We start from the raw sequence: 20,809 nt of genomic DNA, 5'->3' as shown, positions 1-20,809 counted from the left end.
GCAAGGCCCTTCCTTCACAGATACTAAAATCTATGTAAGTTCAAGTTTATTATATGAAATGGTGTAGTGTTTGCATATAATTTATGTATATCCTCCAGTGTACTTTAAATCATTTCTAGAATACTTAAAATACCTAAAACAACATAAATGCTATGGGAATAGTTATTATACTGTGTTGTTTCAGGAATAGTGACAAGAAAAAAGTCTGCATATGTACAGCACAGACAACATCTTTTAAAAAATATTCCACATCCACCTTTGGTTGAATCTGTGAATGCAGAACCTGGTGATACAAAGGGCCAGTTGTACAAAGTTTAAAGAAAAATAGCACTTTACCTCACTGTGACACTATTAGTCAAACTTCATAGTAGAATAAAGATGTTTTAAAACATATACGAGTTCAGAAGGAGTACCTTCCTAAATAACATTTCTGGGGATATTAACTGTGGATGTAATTCATCAAAATAAAAGAATAAATTCTAAAAGAAGAAAACCTTACACCCAGCTTAGAAGAGTGGTGAGAGAAAATCATAACACCATATGCCTGAAACATGGCTGGTTTAGAATTTGAGTTACAGTGAGTAGATGGAGGACTCTCTGGAAACACGCATACACACATGCACACACAAACACAAATGACCTCTGTAGATAAAATTACATGACTAAAAATTTGAAAGGACTACTAAAAGGACTGAAGCAGTTGAGCCCCTATGATCTCTCAAACTTTATCAGTAAAGGCTTTCCATGAAACTCACATTGAGGATAAGTTAGTGGTAAGGTAATGAAAATTGAGAAATGGGCAACAAAAATATAAAGAGAGGGTTCCAGAAAAAGAAAAAGGAGAGGAGAAAGCCAGGGAATCTCAGAAAGCCAGTCACCATATTTGTGAACACTATGTCAAACATAAAATTAATTTCACATAAAGTCGAATAGCCAAGGTTTCAAGGCCAAATCTCATACAAAGTTATAAGAAAAAAATGAAGAATCATAACATCTCACAAGTGATGAAAACATGCCAGAAATTATCAGAATCACAACTTATGATTTCAGATGAGCTACAAGATATTTTTAAATGAAATTGCGTGAGAGAACAACATACATCAGAATTTAAAATATCCCCAAAGGTGACAGAACTTAAATAATAATGAATGAAAGGATCATTTGAAAAACAACTACTGACTAGAATGAATATAGGAGTGAACAAACACAACAGTGTCTTTAAAATGGAACATAAAAAAGTAATTTTTAATAAATTAGAAGGAAATGGAGATAAAATGAGTTTTTTTTTAAAGATTTATTTATCTACTTGATAAATAACACAGAGAGAGTAGGAGAGGCAGAGAGCGAGAGGGGTCTTCCATCTGCTGATTTACTCCCCAGCTTGTCGCAATGGCTGGAACTTTGCTGATCCGAAGCCAGGAGACAATAGCCTCCTCCGGGTCTCCTATACAGCGAGTGCAGGGGCCCAAGGACTTGGGCCATCTTTTACTGCTTTCCCAGGCCATAGCAGGGAGCTAGATTGGAAGTGGAGCAGCTGGGACTCGAACCAGCGCCCATATGGAATGCTGGCACTGCAGGCAGTGGCTTTACCCACTACGCCACCTTGCTGGCCCCAATAAAATGAGTTTTAGAGAAAACTATAAATATGGACTGCTGGCAAAGAATATTCAACATATAATCAGGTTTCCTGAAGAAGGCCAAAGAAACAGAATACTGTTATTGAAAACTAAAATTCAAAAACATTTTTTGCATAAAAATATTTTTGAAGCCACATATTGAAAATGTATACTGGGGCCAGTGTTGTAGCGTAGGGTGTAAAGCTACCATCTGTGATGCTGGCATCCTATTTGGGCACCAATTCATATCCTGCCTGTTTCACTTCCCATCCAGTTCCTGATAATGGCCTGGGGAAAGCAGCGGAAGATACCCCAAGTATCTGGGCCCATGCCACCAATGTGGGAGATCCAGGTGAGGCTTATGGCTTATGGTTCCTGACTTCAGCCTGGCCTAGTGCTGTCCATTGCATCCATCTCAGTGAAATGAAGATATCTCTTTCTCTCTGTGTGTCTCTCTCTCTCTTTCTCTCTCTCTCTCTCTCTCTGTCCCTGTGCCTGTGTCTCTGTAACTTTGAGCTTGAAAATAAATAAATCTAAAAAAAAAAAGAAAATTCATACTGCATACCAGAGAATAATGACCCCAAACCAGCAACCTTAAACACACATCTTAGTAAAATTAGTGAACTTTAAAGGAAAAGATAAATCTTTTGGGCATCTAGAAAATAAAAAGGGCCATGCCATCTACAAAGAGGGAAAAATTAGAATATCATCAGAATTTATGTCAGAAATAAATGAGTAACACATTTAAGATATCTAGGAAAGAAAAGTGGGAGACAGGGCCTCTATATACTCTATATACAACAAGACTAACTTATAAGTGCAAAGGGCACAAATTGTTATCAACATGTTATCAACAACCAAGTGTTTCACTCCCATGAGCACTTTTCCCAAAGCATCTATCTACTACAGAATGTGTTTTAGGTCATTGCAATAACCATTTGTATGAAAACAAGGCAATTAATAAATATTAAAGACTTTACTGAAAAAATAGAGATGAAATTTAAAAGTCAATGTAGAGGCCAGCACTGTGGCTCAATGGGTTAAAGCTCCACCTGCAGTTCTGGAATCCCATATGGGTGCCACTTCAAGTCCTGGCTGCTCCACTTCTGATCCAACTCTCTGCTATGGCCTGGGAAAGCAGAGAAGATGGCCCAAGTCCTTGGACCCTTGCACCTGCATGGGAAGACCCAGAGGAAGCTCCTGGCTCCTGGCCTCAGATCAGTGCAGCTCAGACCATTGCAGCCATCTGGGGCGCAAACCAGCAGATAGAAGACCTCTCTCTCTCTCTGCCCTCTGCCCCTCTGTAACTCTGCCTTTCAAATAAATAAATAGACCTTTAAAAAAGAGTACAATGGTAAATAAACATTTTTTTAAAAGTCAATATATGGAAAGGGCATAGAAAATGTAAGCATGATCATAGAAGAAACCATAAATCTTATTAACCTTGAAAATATAAAAAGTAAAGAAGCTGACATAACTGTAGAAAGGTGGTAAGGAGATGTAAAAGAGAAGGTTGGAACTCTTCATCTTTTCAATGTATGCATTATTTTTGATAACACATCAGTAATTCAATTGTTATGTTAAGTTGCAATTTAACTTTAATTATGTTATTTTCAGTTGCAGAGGCTATCAGTCAAACTGGGTCTAGTAAGTTCCTTCTTTCCTATTCTTGCTCCAAATATCCAAGTCTACCCAGATTATCTAACAGTCTATTAAGTTGATCTAAATGCAGACAACTGGACTCTAAATCCCAACACATTCAATCTTAAGCAGCATGATACAAGTATAAAAGATACATGATTGAGATTCACTCATGTAAGCACAAGCACCCTGAGCCCAAATAATTTCTGCCCTAGTTCTTGTCTACCTCTAGCATAGGTCTCTGGCTCCCCATTGAGTCCTCAAATGCCTTGATAGCCTGCAAATAAAGCCTGTTGTTGCTTTTGTTTAAGTCACTTACAGAGTGTTTTGGTGTTTGGGGTTGTCGGTGGAGATGAAGACAATCAAAGAAGAATAAAAATATAAGTTTCCAGAATTCTTCTTCCCTCTACTCCAGATGATTCAATTTGAGACAAGTTTCAGACAAGGAGAAGAATTTCACAAATCATGCACTATATTAGCGATAGACATACAAGTTTAATAGATGAAACCAAATAAGGTTGAACAAAGAGGAGATGGTTTTGGGCTTTTTGCACAGAGGATGCTGAATAGTAGGCAAGCCCTATGGTATGATATGAGAAGTGCAGAGTTCTCCCTCTTGCCTAGATCATTTTCTTCCAGCCTAGTGAGAGGCCTGAACTCCCAAAAGACCAAGACTTTGGAGGTCTGCCAATTCCTGACCCAAGCCATTTGGCCAACACGCTGATGGCAAGAGGATGCTAATTACTGGAGATTTGTTTTCATATGAAACATGAAACTTTCTCATTTTCAGAGGATTTGCATCAGTTAAATTATACAGATTCACAATGATGACAAAATGTGCTAAATTTAATTGGATTGTACTAGAACTGCATGGAAGCCTTACCTCCTAATTGGCAGCAAAATGGAGTCCAGACTGAAGCAGTTAATACCCAAAGGAAGGTCTGGAGGAATTCTGTAATTTCCTGGTTATATGAAGTGAATATAGAAGTAGGAAGGGAGTCTAGTCAAAAACAGAGGCATATATGTTGATAATTCTGTTCCCAGGATGCCTTTCAGGGTCAAGATTGAAGGGAAGCAGGTTATAGACACCTATCACTTGAATTTCTTGTATGTGTCAGATCTCTTGCATTATGTGACCTCATTTGATTCTCATCACAATCCTATTTGGGGATGGATTATTATTCCTAGCATCAACATGAGGAAATTGAGGCTCAGAGAAGTGAACTGACTTCCCAAGGTCAACAGCAGGTAAGTGGCATGGCCAACTCCAAAGCCAATGCCATTTCTGATTTGCTGTTTCTGAATTTAGTAGATGTTTAATACAAAGAGGGGAAAGGATATATCTGAAAGGGAAGCCTCGGTATGGAGTCTAAACCTCCAGGATGATTTTCATCCCAGTCCCTGCCCTGCAGAGCAAAAGAAGTGCTGAGTGAGGCTATGCTTTTCATACTCATTTTAATCTAAAATGTTTGACAGGTATTATATGCTGTGGAGGATAAAAAGCCATGTCAGGCCCTTTGAAAAATGTGACTGTATTATCTACTTAGTCAGAGCCTCTGTGAACATCAGAATTGCCTTTCACTGAATATAGTAGGGGAGAGAAAGCAAGTGCAGAATTTCCCTCTAAATTGTTCCCAGGCCTTTAATATTCAGAGAAGATTGTTTGTTCTTGGGTTGGGCTAGGGAAGATGGATGGTCATCACTGCACCCTCTGGCTGCCTCGTTTCCTGGCTGAGGAGACTTGCATGTCTGAACACAGTGCCTGTCTGTCTTGTTTTCCCCCAGAAGTATTGAGCTTTGTATACATGAAAATATAATAATCTCTCCCCAGTAACAGGGTTATGTTCTGAAAAAGGGTGGATTCAGTATGTAAAAAAGAAATTGAGCACATCATTGCAAAACAGCTATACTCAAAGAGATCAGAGGCTGGGGGTTAGGTCAGGTGCTCCAGGGCTACCTCTCCATTCTGGTGATTTTGAGGGTAGATGTAACGGCTCAGTAGACTGGCAGCCTCATTACAGGTAGGAGCTTATAGCACATGGATTTACCAACTACCTGAAGGCCAGCACATAGCAAATGGGCTTGGCACATAGTTAGTGTTTAATAACAATTTGTCCCACAGGTTGGAGGAATTCTCTGCCTTCTGTTCGACAAGAATACTTCCAAAAACGTGGAAAATGGAATTGAAAGATGGTATGCATTTTCCATGAAATTTCTGGAGACCCTTAATATACTAGATTATAAAATCCTTAAAGAAAGTAGCATGTCTTATTTGCCTTTGGGTTACCAATGATTGGGACAGCATAGGTTCTTTTTTTAAAAAAGATTCATGCATTTATTTGAAGGCAGAGTTACAGAGAATCAGAGAGAGAAAGAGACAGAAAGAGAGAGAGAGAGAGAGAGAGGACTTCCATCTGCTGGTTCACCCCCCAGATGGCCACAACGGCAGGAGCTGTGCTGATCCAAAGCCAGGAGCCAGGAGCTTCTTCCAGGTCTCCCACATGGGTGCAGGGGCCCAAGCACTTTGATCACCTTCCACTGGTTTCCCAAGCCATAGCAGAGAGCTGGATCAGAAATGGAGCAGCTGGGACTCGGACCAGCGCCCATATGGGATGCTGGCACTACAGGCAGCGGCTTTACCTGCTATACCACAGTGCCGGCCCCAGCATGGGTTCTTCATAAAGTTTGGATGAAAAATAATCCTTTTCCAGAATATCTGAGACCAGCCCACTCTTCAACTAGATCCACCTCTGTCTATCCTTTCGCTCTATGCTCCAGGACTCCACTTTGCTATACAGTGTCCCGCAATGCCCCTCTCATTTAGTAGAGTCATAGGGAGTTGAATTTAAACCAGGACCACCAGCACTTGAGAAGAAATGGGAAAGAATTTTTGAAATTCAAAGTTTCTTCCTAGGAGAAAAAAGAATTTGCTGAAAATCTACATTTGCTATGTAGAGCAGGTTTTTAGATGGGAGAAGTGCATGCTGGATCAGGAGCTCGCTTTTATGAACACTGAAATATGCTCTCATTCTCAGGACTCTATTTGCATGTGTCTATTTTTTTAAAAAAGATTTATTTACTTATTTAAAAGTCAGAGTTACAGAAAGATCTTCCATTCACTGTTTCATTCCCTAAATGATTGCAATGGCTAGGGCTGGCCGAAGCAAAGATCCAAGAGCTTCATCCGGATCTAACACATAGGTGGCAGGGGCCCAGGCATTTAGGCCATCTTCCATTGCTTTATGAGGAGCATTAGCATGGAACTGGATTGGAAGTGGAGTGGCCAGGACTCTAACCAGTGCTCATATGAGATGCTGGTGTTGCAAGTGGTGGCTTGCAACTGCTATGCCACAACACTGGCCCCCAAAACTAACACTTTTTTTTTTTAAGATCTTTTTTTTTTATCTTTTATTTAATGAATATAAATTTCCAAAGTACGACTCATGTGTTACAATGGCTTCCCCCCCCATACCGTCCCTCCCACCCACAACCCTCCCCTTTCCCACTCCCTCTCCCCTTCCATTCACATCAAGATTCATTTTCGATTATCTTAATATACAGAAGATCAGCTTAGTATACCTTAAGTAAGTATTTCAACACAAAACTAACACTTTAAACAGGCATTTTGAATCAATCAGGTGAAGGGAAAATGTACAAAGTAACTATGTGATCTTACGCAAGCTACTTAGTCCACTCTATACCTTATTATTTTGTCTGTTAAATATGGAAAGCAATATTGAAATCTTGCAAAACTTTTGAAACAATGCAATAAAAGAAAGTGTGTGACTATACTAGTTGGGTTTTCCAGATACAGAGAATCTATAGCTGTTTATATATGGTATAAAGAATTGGCTAGTGCAATTACTGAGCCTAGCAAGTGTAAATCTGAAGTATGGAATGGCAAGCTGGAGACTCAGGAGAGCAATTAGTGCTGTTTGAGTATGAATTCAGCAGGTAGACATGCAGGAAAGCCAATGGTATAGACAGAGTCTAAAGGTGGTCTTCTGGAGAATCCCTTATTGCAGCATTGTCTCCCTCTATCTTCCCTCTTACAAGTAGTATTTGCCCCCTGGAAGTCATTTAAACAATTAGTCTAGGCCAGCACCGTGGCTCACTTGGCTAATCCTTTGCTTGCGGCGCTGGCACCTCAGATTCTAGTCCCGGTTGGGGCGCCGGGTACTAGTCCCGGTTGCTCCTCTTCCAGTCCAGCTCTCTGCTGTGGCCTAGGAGAGCAGAGGAGGATGGCCCAAGTGCTTGGGCCCCTGCACCCGCATGGGAGACCGAGAGGAATCACCCGGCTTCTGGCTTCGGATGGACACAGCGCCGGCCATGGCGGCAATTAGGGGAGTGAACCAACGGAAGGAAGACCTTCCTCTCTGTCTCACTGTCTATAACCCTCTCTCCGTCTCTCCCTCTCACTGTCTAATTCTGCCTGGCCAAAAAAAAAAAAAAATTAGTCTGCACACTGGTTGTTAGCCACTGTATTTGGTATGCTGGCTTGATCCGGGTTTGCTCCAAAAAAAATTCCATATTGATTTTAAAATGTAGGGCCACTGTTAACCACATTTATCAATTCTGTCAAGTACAAAACTGCTTTCTTCCTGTCAGGGTGGATTAATAACTAGCAAGCTTTCCAACAGGTGCAAAATGGGCCCTACCTCACTGATGACGCATTCTCTTTTGGCCTGTTTTGAATTTTTTTTTTTTACTGTCAACAATTATTTATTTGTAATTAAATCTTTACATCAAACTATTGACTGATGGACATATGCATTCTTTGACATTTACTCTGAGCAGAAATTTGTGCTCTCAGCCAGAAACTGTAAATGCTACTTTAACACTGGCTTTTCCTCTTGATGAGAGGCCATAGAAGGAAAACACAGAAGATATATGTAGATATTTTCAATTTTATTTATAGCCTCCCATCCATCTTGTATTCCATGACTAGGCAAATTAAACGCAAAAACATTGCTGTCCATAGGAGAGAAAGTATGCCCTAAATTGAAACCCCAGCTTATGTTTGGCAACTAACTTCTACCCTTCTTCCATTCTAATGAAAGGACTCACAATCCCTGAGATTCCCTGAGGAAACTGGCCAACATTTTATGCATTATTTGGAAGTGTGGTTACCAATGGCCTGTCTGCCTGAAGGTCAGCTAAAATGCCAGGTAATAAATCTCTAAAGCTCCCCTGTAACACAACATCCACATCTTTCCCACAATGAGTAAAAGCAATCTGTCTGATACTTTCTTTATTCATTTTTTCCCAGATTAAAGATCTACCTGCCACTAAACTAGCCACAGGTGAACTCCACAGGTCTGCCTTTTGGTTGTGAACAAGGAGGAACGTTTTCAACTCAGGATTCTTGGATGGAAGAGCAAAGCACTGTATGAACCAATGGAAAGACCCCATCAATACACTCTGGGTGTGTTCCACACACTAGATCTGCCTCCAGCTCTCTCCTCTATCCCGGGATGAAGGAGACCCTGCTGGAGTTGTGTGAGGAGACAGGTGACAGAGACAGTGCTTAGACTGAGGAAAGAAGTTCCTTAGTCAGCAGCAATTGAACATGGAGCTTGAGCTTGAAGCTCTGACAGGGGCAGCTGCTTGAGAAGGCAGGTGTTGGGTGGGCAGCTGTCAGAGAAGTAAATTCTGCAGTATACAAAAACCAGGCTGCTCCCCCCGAGAGCACCTCTCACCTCTACCAGGACTCAGCCCAGGATGAGCTGAGTCTCTCTCCCTGGTCATGTATCCAAGCAATCTGGCAGGGATCTCACAAAGACCTTTGAACACAGTGATTGGGCTGCTGTGGAGACAGGTCTGTCAGCCATTACACAAATGCTGCTGCAGCTCTGAGCTGCAGATGGAAGCCATGTCTTTAGGCTCTGTAAGTGCTAGCTGATCGAACACAATTCCTCTACTGAGAAGCAAGGTTCTCAAGCTTCTCATACTTCAGAATCATGGAGGCTGTAGATAGTGAATTCAGATCACAGGGCCATGACTTCAAAAATTCTGATTTAGCAGGTCTGTGGTAGAGTTCAGGAATCCAAGTTCCTAATATACTGCTATCCATGTGGTCCCTGGACCATACTTTGAAAGAATCAGGTCCCAAATAGCTAACTGAAATAGTCAGCAAACTAGTTAAACTATTATTTTGTGGACTAGGTAACTGAAATCCACAGAGGAAGTCTTGTCTAAGTTCACATAATGAATTAGGATTGGAACTGAGGTCTCTAATGTCCCTTCCCCTTGTGCTTTCTCCTGAGGAGACAGAGGAGATAATATCAAACCATAACCTTATATTTTTCTAAGTGTGCACAGACTGCAATTGTCCTTAATAAGACTCTGTTGGCATTTTGTAATGAAGGCATTAGGTCTCATGCCTTGCAGGCCCCTGGATATCAATTCTTAGTGGCACTCTGGTCCTGAGCCATTGTGACAACCCCGAATGTTTGCCCAGATTTCCAAATGTCCCTTGTGTGTGTGGATGTGAGGATGTGGGAGGAAATGGTGCTGTCTCCAGTTGAAAACTGCTACTATGAAGAATAGCTATGTTTGGCTATTTAGCAAAGAAGTCTGATTTTTTATATTTCCTTTTACAGTGAACTTACAGTGACCCAAGGCGTGCTCAGGGCTCAGGCTCTAAGGTTCTGCACTCCCTGTTTCAGGGAGGAGGGTAAGACAGACCTCAGCCTACCAGCAGACTTTCTAAGTCTGAGAAAAGTAATCGTCTTATGTCCCTGGGGCTCCTATGGAGTACGCAGTATGTGAACACTCATGCACTCTCTCACACACACAGCCGCAACCAGCACAGGCTATAAATAATGATGCCATGAAACCAAGCCATTTGAGAAGTCCAACAAGGGGTTACTTCAGGGGCTTGAGTCCAATATTTGGAGACACCCATAAAGCCCTTTAGATTCTTCAACCCACATAACTGGATTCACATTTTCCATTCCTTGTCTTTAAGAGAAAAAGCTCTGGTTGTATTCATTCTATCAGCTCTCAGTCATAATGAAAAACAGACACAGTGTTCAGAGATGATGTGGATACTTATCACAATTCCAGGAGAGGTGATTAGCTCCTTCAATCCCTAGCCAAAATGTAGAGATGTTAGCTTACCTCAGCTTCTTTCTTTATGAGATTGGAAAGGCTGTGCTTGCTTTTTGGAAGCAGCCTCAGTTCCCCAGTGTATTTGGAGGACACACTTTTCTATTTGAGATAAGGGGAAAGATAGCTTGGGGATGATAAGAGTGGGGGGAATTCCGTAGTCCTCATCTACCTCTTAATATGGTAGATGTACCTTCGATTACTGTCATCCCAATCTACAGCTACCATCTCTATTTAGTAGAGGTCTCCAAGACAGCACTCTTGGGCTAAACGAAGGCCAATTGGTGTGCTCTCAAAAGAACATAAAGCTCTTTTCTTCTCAGAACTGTAAATTGGTTCCTCAGACCAGCTCCGTAGGGAAAAAAGGCATCAGATTAATTTCTAGGCTAGGAACATGATTAATGAAAATAATAAGCTGCTGTAATTATCTTTTCATCTACAAGTTACTGCCTTTTCAAAGAGCCTTGCACCTGAGCTGTTGACCAGAGAATTTATTTACTGTCAGTTCATTTCAGAAGCTCTGAGTAGTTATAGCAGAGTAGTTTTCTTCCCAGTTCATTTTCCTAGTCTTATCACTGAAAAAGATAGAGCCCATTTAGTCCTATTTTACAACTGGGGAAAATGAGTTCTATATAAGATAAGAGACTTGCTTAGCCTCATGTAGCTAGTTAACAACACAGATAATACTGAAACAGAGTTCTCTGGCCTCTCCTTCCCAGTATTTCTTTTACAGTTAACTCCCTAATGACAGTTGCCTTTACATAAAATTCCCAATTTAACTTCTATCTCTAAAACTTCTAGGCCAAAATATGCCAACAAAACTTCCCAGTTCCACATATACACAAATAGATACTAAGTACTGTTGTAGAGCTAGTTCATCTAACAAAATCCTAAACTTATGTTCCCCAAGGAAACCATCAAGAAGAAATTCCAGATAGATGCACTTTTCACTGGTAATGTGCTCAGTTTTCATCTTACTACCTGATATAATGTTTGGGGATGTGGCTCCATTCTGCCTGAACTTAAAGTGTCATAATGAAGCTAAAAAGAAGCCTTTAAGACATTCATAATCTCAAAACTTTCAGAAAGTCCCAGATGAGGTAGGCCTTTGTAGATCCAAGGAAAACCCTTCACCCCTATCTGTAAGCTGAAATGTGGAAATGACATTAGGTAAAACATCTCCACATAGATTTTCTCTTTTTATCCTTTTAGAAACCTGAGGGTATTGCTCAGGCATTGGAATTCTTTAAGATGCAGTGACTAGATTCTACTTCACATACATCTGGTTTATTGTCACTGTATCACACCACAAATAGTTCTAAGTTTCTTTTATGCCTCAAAAAGAATCACATTTCTTCTTTCCTCAGGAAACAGACAGATGAGTACCACATTCATTTCCTGTGTCTACTTCTGGAGATTCACAGTAAGTTGTGCCTTACCAGGCCCCAATCTCTTACTCTTTACTTTCTATACTTAATTCAAACTTTGGATTCTCATTTCTCAGTGAATAGGATCACCATCCACCCAGTTCTGCCTAAGAAGGCTCAAATCCATCCCAGATTCTTTACTCAGACTCTTTACCCATTCAAATTACCAAGACCTAGCCTCCCTCCTTAATAAATAGTCCCTTGATTTCTTTACTTTCCTCTCTCTCTCTCTCTCTCTCTCCCTCTCTCCCTCTCTCCCTCTCTGCCACCATCATCTTTTGTCTGGCCTGCAACAACCTCTTGTACCACATCATGTACTAAAATGTGAAAACAGCAGTGAGTGAAGCAGACTACAACACTGTCTTCATGAAGCTCACCTATATATTATACTTAGCTGTTTATTCATCTAAATCCACTGGACCATGAGCTTATAGAGAACACAGGTCAATTCTAATCACCTCTGTGTCACCAGACTATAGAGAGGACCTAGTACAAATTAGGTACTCAACAAGTAACTGGCAATGAATGCATGTTCAACTTTCACAACTTTGCAGTAGCCTTAGCATGACTCTGCTCATCTATCATGAAGTAAGAAGACTGTCCATGACTTATCCTTATTCCCACACTCTACTTATTTCTCATAGTCATTTTAGCCTTTTGAGACACTTCTGTGTTATTGTGCCCATGTCTTTTATATCCTATACTTTTTAGAGCTCCATAATGTGTCTCTTACTTTGAAGAGCCTTCTCAAGCCTCTTTCTCCCCTTTCCAGGAAATGTGTTTACCAGTCCTGTCCCTCTTAACCCAGCCTACAGGTATAGCCAGTTGCACTCAAGGGTTTTGATAAAGTTATGAGGTTACCTATAGTTCTTGAGAGGTCAAGGTAGAAAAGTTTGGCAACTCTTGTTCCCAAACTAAAAATTCCAGACTCTGGAAATCTTTAAATCAAAAGTATTTTCCACATGCATAGCCAAATTTTATGTACAACAAAATGTTTCTAGAGCAGGACAGGATTGCCTCAAAATATAGGTAATACTTTTAAAAGAATGAGATAAAATAGCAATTGAACAATGATAATATAAAAGTCCTTCTGCTTCTCCAGTTCAAAGATGGGGAGAGAGAGATTGTCTACTCCTTGGGATACAAGAGGTCAAGGGCCTGAAGCTCTCTTTGTCATAACCCCCATAAAAGTATCTCAAAAATGACTCTTGAACAAAAAAGCTATGAGATCCATAATAGGCACTGTTGGTTTATGTGTCATGTGGCAGAATTCTGATTTTGTAGAAAATGAGTGAAGGAAGGAGCCTCAGAGCACATCAAATTAAATCCCTTCACATTACAAATGAAGACACGAAGGTCAAGAGTGAGTAACTTAGCTAATCTCACACAGCAATTTACTGGCAAATCCTGGACTCATACCAAACTTCCTGACTCCTTTGCTCTTTCCCCTGCACCAAATCCACCTTCAACCCAAGCTTAAAACAAGCAAGAATTCCTGTAAGTATTTATGAAAGCCTGGCTTCTTAGCTCACATTCAGACTCTATATGTTTTGATATATTTTTTTAAAGCAATGATGTTTAGACTTGTCAAGCAACTGCTCCCCTTCATTTTGTTCACATTGCCCTACATAACTATTCTTTTCTTTTGGCAGTAAAAATACACTTTAAATGACTCTGTGTTTTTAACACACAGCAATGAAGCCTATCAAGCTAGATGCAATAGATAACTATAGATAAATAAATCACTTGCTTCAGTGTCAGATAATTCTCACTGTTTGAGACTGATTTAATATGTCTGGGGGAAAATAAACAAGGGAATTCAATAATAAGCACCTGCTCTTTCCAATAAACTTGCCAGGAAACAAATAAAAGTGAAAGGAATCAATCTGGGTATAAATGACACAATCACAAACCAATCCAACAGAAAAGCTTGAAATGACCCCAGCTAATTCTCCCTGGTTCTGGTATCTCTGCTTGTTGCAGATTCAATGCCCTATTTTACTTGTAACATTTTCGTCTATGGAGAAAAACATTTCTCTCATCTTCGTGGCTTCCTTGGAGAAATAGATCTGTGACAATAATCCCTCTTCAATAAAGTTTAATCTAGCTCCAATTGAACTTTTTACAATATTCTTTTGCACTTTTTAGATTGGTCTTCTCAGTTTATTCTCATGACAATTGTATAAAGTAGGTATGAAAGGAGTTGTCATACCAGAGAAATGTAAAGACTGTGAGGGTTCAATGGGCCTGTTAGGGACAAGAAACCAAGAGAAACCAAGCTCTATAAACAGACTCCAGTACTCTTTTATCAATACTATTTTTTTGTTCCTCATCACAAAATGCATTAGCTAATATTTTCTAGGGGCAGCAATTAAAGGGTAACAGGTTGGCATCACTTTAGTCCACTGTTGGCAATATAGAACCCTAAAAATACATAATGAGACAGATTTATTAATTTCTCTCTCTTATTTGATGATTCAGTGCAAAAAGAATGTTCATCCTAAGATAACATATTCCAGGAAAGATCTGAACACAACAACTTTGGAAATAGGAGCATTGTTTCAATAGGCAATAAAATGGGCTACCAGAGCTCCACAAACTATGATCCACAGGTGAAATCAGGCCACTGCCTATTTTTGCCAATATGTTTAATTAGCACACAACCACACCTGTTCATTTATGTGTGGTCTATGGTCATTTCCACACACAAACGGCAGCAATGAGTATTTTGACATGGCCCCCAAAACTTAAAGTATTGACCATCTGGTCCTTTATCAAAAAGTTTGGTGATTCCTGTATTAGAGAAATAAAACATTAATACCAGTCATGAAGAAAATTTCCTTTTGTCATGACAGGGAAATTATGTCCAGAATAAAAATTTCTGGGACTTGGAAAAAGAGAACACTTTGCTAGAAGATCCCAGTAGTTCTGTGAGGATGGGTTTTGGATCTGGAGTTGGTATAAACACTTTGTCTTACTGTTCGTTATGAAATCAGTCTTGAGTCCTCACTATATTTTACAGTGAAAAGACACATAATAGTGATTTCTAGCCATTTATAATTCCTGGCAGGTTTCTTTCCATTACCAATAATGTAATATCAGCTCCAATGCCAGAGGGTTAAGGAACAATGGAATCAACACCTTGCAGCAGGCACTGCAGAGATTAGGGATGTGTCTTCCCCCTAAGTGACTTGTTTCAAACTTGTTCCATCACATAGGGACACAAACAAATGAAGTGTGAGAGATCTACCTTCGTGGGATTTTTCTGAAGTTTATCCACAAGATCTACAACAGTTCAGGGTAAGATTGACTTTAGTGAGACCAGAATCTGAAAACACTCTGCAGGTTTCTTTTTAAGGGACAATGGTCTGTAAGTGGCTATCCTAATGTACTATGGTCTGCTTTGTAGGCCTGGATATCAAAACTAATCACAATTAGGAAGTTAATTCTTCTCTCCTAGGAAATTACTAGTGCCTTCAGAAACACTTGATCAGTATATTAGGGGTTTCCAGAGAAGCAGAACCAATAGGAAATAGATATAAAGATATAAAAATTTTCTCTCTCTCTCTCTCTCTGTGTGTGTGTGTGTGTGTGTGTTTATTTTAGGAATTGGTTCATGTGCTTATGTAGGATGCCAAAAATTCAAAATCTACCTGCCATCTGGAAGATGGAGAACCATGACAGATATTGGTGTAATTCAGTCTGAGTCCAAAGGCCTGATAGTGGTAAGTACAGGTTGGAGTTTCACAGCATGAGAACCAGGAGCACCAATATCCACAGGCAGAAGAAGAATAATGTTTAAGCTGAAATAAAGGGAGTAAATTTGCCCTTCCTCCACTTTGGGGTTCTATTCAGACCCTCCTCACTAGACTGGATGATGTCCACCTGCACTGAGGAAGGCTTTCCACTTTACTCAGTTGAAAAACTCAAATGTTACTCCCTTCCAGGAACACTCTCACTAACTCACAAACACACCCAGAAATAATGTTGTACTAGTGATTTTGGCATCACTTTGCCCACTCAAATTCGCATCAAAAAAAGCAACCTGATAATCTCAAGTACAGCTTGCCAAAAGAAAGCTGTGTCTTAGAATGCTAGACTGGGTTGAGGGTGGATGTAGAAGAGCTGGGAAGGAATAACAGCAAGAATATCCACTAGGAGCTACAAGGCTTTTTTCTCTTCCTTTACCCTCCTCTTGCCTACCCTTGTTGCACAAGAGCTGCTATAACATAACACCATAAACTGGACAGGTAACCAACCAACATTTACAGCCTCAGAGTTCTGGAGACCAGATGTCTGAAATCAATGTATTGGCAGTGTTCAGTGCTTTCTGAGCACTATGAGGGAGTAATATATGCCAGTCTTCCAGCTTCTGGTGGTTTTCTGACAATCATCCCAAGCTCTGATTTCATCTCCCAATAGCACTCTCCCTGCGTGCCCCTTTCCAGATTTCATCTTTTAACATTCACAAATCAATCAATGTGATACACCACATCAACAAACTCAAGAAGAAAAACCATATGATTATCTCAATAGATGCAGAGAAAGAACTCGATAAAATACAACCCCCTTTCATGATGAAAACCCTAAGCAAATTGGGTATAGAAGGAACATTCCTCAATACAATCAAAGCAATTTATGAAAAACCCACAGTCAGCATCCTATTGAATGTGGAAAAGTTGGAAGCATCACCACAGAGTTCTGGTACCAGACAAGGATGCCCATTCTCACCACTGCTATTCAATATAGTTGTGGAAAGAGCCATTAGGCAAGAAAAGAAATTAAGGGGATACAAATTGAGAAGGAAGAAGTCAAACTATCCCTCTTTGCAGATGATATGATTCTTTACTTAAGGGATCCAAAGAACTCTACTAAGAGACTATTGGAATTCATAGAAGAGTTTGGCAAAGTAGCAGGATATAAAATCAATGCACAAAAATCAACAGCCTTTGTATACACAGGCAATGCCACAGCTGAGAAAGAACTGCTAAGATCAATCCCATTCACAATAGCTACAAAAACAAACACATTGGAATAACCCTAAACAAGGATGTCAAAGATCTCTATGATGAGAATTACAAAATCTCAAACAAAAAAATAAAAGAGGATACCAAAAAATGGGAAAATCTTCCATGCTCATGGATTGGAAGAATCAATATCATCAAAATGTCCATTCTCCTAAAAGCAATTTATAGATTCAATGCAATCCCAATCAAAATACCAAAGACATTCTTCTCAGATCTGGAAAAAATGATGATGAAATTCTTATGGAGGAACAAGAGAACTCAAATAGCTAAAACAATCTTGTAGAACAAAAACAAAGCCGGAAGCATCACAATACCAGATTTCAGGACATACGACAGGGCAGTTATAAACAAAACAACATGGTACTGGTACAGAAACAGATGGATAGACCAATGGAACAGAATAGAAACACCAGAAATCAATTCAAACATCTACAGCCAACATATATTTGATCAAGGATCTAAAACCAATTCCTGGAGCAAGGACAGTCTATTCAACAAATGGTGCTGGGAAAACAGGATTTCCACATGCAGAAGCATGAAGCAAGACCCCTACCTTACACCTTACACAAAATCCACTCAACATGGCTTAAAGATCTAAACGTACGACCCGACACCATCAAAGTATTAGAGAACATTGGAGAAACCCTGCAAGATATAGGCAGAGGCAAGGACTTTCTGGAAAGACCCCGGAGGCACAGAGAGTCAAAGCCAAAATTAACAATTGGGATTGCATCAAATTGAGAAGTTTCTGTACTGCAAAAGAAACAGTCATGAGAGTGAAGAGACAACCAACAGAATGGGAAAAAATATTTGCACACTATGCAACTGATAAAGGATTAATAACCAGAATCTACAAAGAGATCAAGAAACTCCACAACAACAAAGCAAACAACCCACTTAAGAAATGGGCCAAGGACCTCAATAGACATTTTTCAAAAGAGGAAATCCAAAATGGCAAACAGACACATGAAAAAAATGTTCAGGATCACTAGCAATCAGGGAAATGCAAATCAAAACCACAATGAGGTTTCACCTCACCCCGGTTAGAATGGCACACATACAAAAATCTACCAACAGATGCTGGCGAGGATGTGGGGAAAAAGGGACACTGGACACTAACCCACTGTTGATGGGAAGGCAAACTGGTAAAGCCACTATGGAAGGCAGTCTGGAGACTCCTCAGAAACCTGAATATAACCCTACCATACAACCCAGCCATCCCACTCCTTGGAATTTACCCAAAGGAAATTAAATTGGCAAATAACAGAGCTGTCTGCCCTTAACGTTTATTGCAGCTCAATTCACAATAGCTAAGACAGGGAATCAACCTAAATGCCAACAACAGTAGACTGGATAAAGAAATTATGGGACATGTACTCTATAGAATACTATACAGCTGCAAAAAACCATGACATCCGTTCATTTGCAACAAAATGGATGAATCTGAAAAACATCATGCTGAGTGAAATAAGCCAGTCCCAAAGGGACAAATATCATATGTTCTCCCTGATCGGCGACAACTAACTGAACACCTAAAAGGAAACCTGTTGAAGTGAAATGGACACTATGAGAAACAGTGACTTGATCAGCTCTTGTCCTGACTGTGGAGGAGTAACTTACTATTTTATTCCTTTTAGCATTTTTTGTTCTACTTATACCATTGGTTGAACTCTTTAATTAATACACAATTATTCTTAGTTGTTTAAATTTAACTGTAGATTCATCCCTGTTGAATATAAGAGTGGGAATAAGAGAGGGAAGTGATGTACAGTGCGGCACATACTCACTCAGACTTACCCCTAATGGTAGAGCTGAAAATGTGCCAGAGGATTCTAATTCAGTCCCATCGGGGTGGCATGTACTGATGCTGTCTTACTTGTTAAAGTGATAAGTTTCAGTTCATAATTGATCAAAAAGATAGGAATAAGTGTCAAAGGAATCACATAAACAAGACTAGTGTCTGCTAATACTAACTGATAGAATTAAAAAGGAGAGAATGATCTTACATGGGAGGGAGGATACACTGCAGTCTCATAGAATGGCATATGCCCTAAACAGTACTCTGGCCTCAGAAGGGCCACTGTAGTTCAGGAGTTGTGCTTTGGAAATTCATATTTATTAAATAAAAGTTAAAAAAAAGAAAGACCCGCTGAGTGGATTAAAAACGAGACCCACCTATTCACTGCCTACAAGAAATGCACCTAACCAACAAAGATACACAGAAAGTAAAAGGATGGAAAAAGATACTCCATACTAACATAAAGCACAAATGAGCAGGCATAGGCATCCTAAAAAAAAAAAAAAGAAAAAAAATATTGGATCATATCAGGTACTGATGAGTACTATGAAGAAAAAAAAAGACAGGGCAAGGGAATAAATAATCAGAGTGGCTGGGTAGAAAACAGTCCTAAGAGAAGATGGCGAGTTGGTGAGAAGCACAAGTGATAGCTAGATTGCATTTTTGTCGGTGTCCACCAGGGTAGGCTGACTCTGACATTGGCTAGCACTCAAGTAGTCAACTCTGCTGCATGCTTTAGCAATGAATATTCTCATCAATTGGTTCAGATGTGAATATTGGTTACAATTCACATTTTTTCTTTCTCCTTAACTCTTTTTTTTTTTTTTGATGGGCAGAGTGGACAGTGAGAGAGCGAGACAGAGAGAAAGGTCTTCCTTTGCCGTTGGTTTACCCTCCAATGGCCTCTGCGGCTGGCGCACTGCGGCCAGTGCACCGTGGCCAGCGCACTGCGCTGATCCGAAGCCAGGAGCCAGATGCTTCTCCTGGTCTCCCATGGGGTGCAGGGCCCAAGAACCTGGGCCATCCTCCACTGCCTTCCCGGGCCATAGTGGAGAGCTGGCCTGGAAGAGGGGCAACTGGGACAGAATCCTGCGCCCCAACTGGGACTAGAACCTGGTGTGCTGGCGCCGCTAGGTGGAGGATTAGCCTATTGAGCCGCGGCGCCGGCCCTCTCCTTAACTTTTACATCTTTTGAAACAAGTACCATACTATATATCACTTAATTATATGCTGCCTGGTATTCTTCACTGTTCTTCCTCTGTGGTAGTCTCCTTGACTGGACTGCTGGCTCTATTTCTTAGTTCTTTTGTTATGCTCTCACACTTAGTACAGTGCTGAAACAGATAGTTGTTTTTCCACAGTTGTGGATAGAATGTATTTATGAATAAAAACAAAGTTCCTCTACTTTTATAGAATACTATCTATGACCAGAGCAAAATTAACTGTTTTTATGCTGAGAACACATGGTAATCTCCTTGATGGCATAACTATTGTTTGATAGGCTATGGTTTTCTGGGTACTGTTTCAATGGACACAGTACTCCTATGATATACTCAAATTTATGTAATAATAAAAGTCATCATGTATTCAGTTCTTATCATGTGCCAGGTGCTGTTCCAAATTATTGACATATATAAATTCATTTAATTCTTTTTTTTTCTTTAGATTTATTTATTTTATTTGAAAGGCAGAGTTACAGTGAGAGAGGGGTAGAGGGGGAGAGAGAGAGAGAGAGAGAAAGAATAAGAGAGAGAGAGATTCCATCTGCTGGTTCACTCCCCAAATGGCCACAACAGATGGATCTGTGCTGATCTGAAGCTAGGAGCCAGGAGCTTCTTTCAGGTCTCTCACATGGGTGCAGGGTCCCAAATATATGGGCCATCTTCCATTGGTTTCCCAAGTACATTATCAGGGAGCTGGATCAGAAGTGGAGCATCTAGGATTCAAACTGGCACCCACATGGGATGCCGGCACTGCCAGCAGCTTTACCTGTTACGCCACAGTGTCAGCCCCATCATCATCTATGAGGACATTGAGGCCATATGAGAACACTGAGGCTGACAGTCTTGAAGTAACTTTCCCAAGGTCTCACTTGCAGATGACAATCTGAGCTACACTGAGGTGTTGGGATCTGTATATAATTTAGTTGATAAGACCATATGGCCTCAGACACAGTATAGAAAAATAGTT

The sequence above is a fragment of the Oryctolagus cuniculus genome, chromosome X (assembly GCF_051225735.1).
Source record: "Oryctolagus cuniculus isolate XC-2025 breed Fujian yellow rabbit chromosome X, ASM5122573v1, whole genome shotgun sequence".
Lineage (NCBI taxonomy): Eukaryota > Metazoa > Chordata > Mammalia > Lagomorpha > Leporidae > Oryctolagus > Oryctolagus cuniculus.
This window is presented reverse-complemented; position numbering follows the sequence as displayed.